We start from the raw sequence: 3,290 nt of genomic DNA, 5'->3' as shown, positions 1-3,290 counted from the left end.
ATCAAAATTTATCAAAATTTCTTAATTTAATTTGGGGACAGGCCTGCCCAGAAGGACTTTTACGCAAAATTAACGCAAAAATTGGTGCTTTAACGGACAAATTGCTGTTTTGACCAACTTCGAAAGTTAATTTCAATGTTCAAATACCCGGGTAAAAGATAAACAAAGGAAAAGCTAAAAAAAGACTGAGTGGGTAAATTCTAAACAAATGAAAAGCAAGTTTAACAAAATAAAGAACCATGGAATTGAAAATTACTACAATAATTTAGAATTATACCTTACGAACCCTATCAAAACAACTCGAATTATAATTTATACTGGAAAATATCGAAAGGTGTTTTCAAAACTAAAAATGCATCATTACAATATAAAATAGATAATGATCGTACGAAGAACTAGATGTACTCAGTATTTTTTTTAATCTGTATCCTGCATGATTTGATGATAGCGGGTCAGAATGTGACAGTGCAATAAGTATTGTATATATTACCGAGCAAGCTTTTGGTCATTATGATATACTTCAGTAGATGTTAAACTCAGGAAATATAAGTAGCAAAATGAGCTAATTTAAGTCTAAGATAAAGTTTTTATTTCTTAGGTATGGTGACATATTTCTGCCCCCTACATGCAAGAAAAATTATTTTAACATGCAACATAATTATGTAGACATGCAACTAATATAAGTCAAAATGCAAGTTAATTGTTTCGACACATGCACGTTCTCAATGTTGTAAGAAAATATAATTGAAATATTGGGAACATAACTTGCTAACGCCATATCTGACATCATACATGCAATATGCAACGTTATATAATGATGAAGATATGCAAATTATTTTGTCTACATTCAAGATAAATATGTAGACATGCAAGTTATTTATATCAACATGCAAGATAATAATGCGCAGAACAGTTAAGGCTACAGTAAGAACGCATAGCGAAATTCATACGGGTAGTGTTTACTATGACGTCACACAGACATATTAGGTCGTAGAACTACTAAAAAATAAATTGTTTTTATTTTTATCTGCTGAATAGCTCTAGACTACATAAAAGCTTACTATTATATTACGTGTGTCATTTGTTAAAACCTACAAAGCAAAATATAAACGATTTTTTTATCGCAATGCACTTGTCAATGTGATGTCATCTCGTAGAAGTTGACGCAGTTTGTAAACAGTGAGAGGCTGATGAAGTCAAATTTTGTTCAGTAAAAATGTCTTTTGTTATCAAATGAAAATCATTTTCAGTAAAATAAAAGGCCGTCATCTTGGATGCGATGTCTGTTTAACTATTTTGTACAGGCTGTAAAACTATATTCTCGAGACAAGTGATACGACCGTGTATTTCTACGCAGATTCATAAAACGTGATATAAGGGACCTAATAAATCGATTTATTGCAAGGGCATACCGTTAATGTATCTTGCCAAGTGTTTACACATAAACTCAAGAAGAATTACTTTATTTGAAAAATGTTGCGAACCTCGTGAAATCTTTCAAACAAATAAATTATACCTGCATTTAATGTAGTTGACCAGCAAAATATTCAACCTGCCGTCTAACAAATTTAATTTTACCAACTAAATAGTGGAATCTATAAAGCTTCCCCACACATTTTACAAAAACATATAATGTTGAAGGAATTATTAATTAAACAAAGTTTTCTTTTAAACTTAGTTATGCTCTAGCAATATTAGAATCTATAGATGACATCAAAGCTCCAAGGATATTTGCTGACATCACGTAACAAGTCTAAATAAAAAATCTAAAGTCCTTAACATATACCTTTGAACCCTATTACATTTTTCTGATGTTATTAAAGTCCGCAAAAGAATCGTCCATCCTTATTTAGTATGTATTTTTTTAAATCTAAAAATCGTCGATATTTTCATTTGTCACCTTAACTGTACTCGTGTAAACATGCAAGTTCATTATGTCAATATACGATCTATGCATGTTAACAACATATTATCTCGCAAGGTGACAAAATTAATTTACATGTAAAAATATAACTTGCATATTGGCATAATTAAGTCGCATGTTAACATAAATAGGTTTCATGTTAACATAGCTATCTTGCATGTTAACAGAACAAGTCACATGTTAATATAATTATGTTGCATGTTAACATAAATATGTCACATGTTAAAATAAATATAATGCAAGTTCACATAATTATATTGCATGTTCGCATATTTATCTTGCATGTTCACATAATGATCTTGCATGTTAACATAAATAAGTCCCATGTCAACATAATTTTGTTGCGTCAAGTATGTCAGAAAAATATAAGAGTCAATTTTGACTCCTTTAAAATCAACATTTAAGAATGATCTTCATATATATACAATTGATTTTTATTTTGTAGAAGAGATAACATAGGAAATATTTCCAATACATTTTTTTACATTTATATGCACTTAAAGGCAAAAAATGATATCAAAAAGGGCGCTAATTTTGCAATCCAACCAAATTTAGACTAAAATGGACTTTTTCTTGACAGTTTTTCTAATTGGAAACAGAGCTCAGCTTGGAACATTAAAAAATTGTCAGTAATTTATCTTTAACAAATACATCTTTGGTAAAAATATTTAGTTGGTTCTAGTCTGGGCTCAATATTTTCTGGGAAAAAATGCTTAAAAAATAAGCAGTATTGTACAAAATATTCTAAAATGGCGGGGAAACATGAACTTTATATCCTTTTTCTAAATTAATGGTATTTTGAACAATTTGAAATTTTCAATAAGAACACATGTATAGCTGTGCAAATTAGATCTATATATATAGTCAAATTAAGATATTCATTTCAAGGGGCCATTCAAGACTCTTATCACATATTGGTCTTTACCATACTAAAATAACATTCTCTGATAAGAATAGTAACTTGCATGCTAACATAATTATCTTGCATGTAAACACAATTTCCCTGCATGTTGACATACTTTTCTGGTATGTTCACATAATTCATATTGCAAATGGGGAGCAGAAATAAGCCACCATACTTAAGAACATATTTTCATATAAGTGGTTTTTTTTAATGTTTAACAAATGTTAAATGCTGAATAAGACCTACAATGTTTGGGATAAATTTTCAATACAATCACTCTATCCGAACAAGGAAAATTATTTCGAAAAATTAGATGAGCTTTTTATTAGATAGGGGGTACCTTGTAAATTTTTTATTGGAAAAAACTTTAACGTTTTAAAATCAAACTTTATTATCAATTTTTTTTCACTAAACCAGGAATGGGTTTCCGTGTAAATATAAAAATACTATAACGTTAATATC

This window comes from Saccostrea cucullata, unplaced genomic scaffold, assembly GCF_032062105.1.
Source record: "Saccostrea cucullata isolate Sc308-1 unplaced genomic scaffold, CSIRO_AGI_Scuc_v1 ctg597, whole genome shotgun sequence".
Lineage (NCBI taxonomy): Eukaryota > Metazoa > Mollusca > Bivalvia > Ostreida > Ostreidae > Saccostrea > Saccostrea cuccullata.
The sequence above is the reverse complement of the archived record's forward strand: the minus strand, read 5'-3'. Positions refer to the sequence as shown.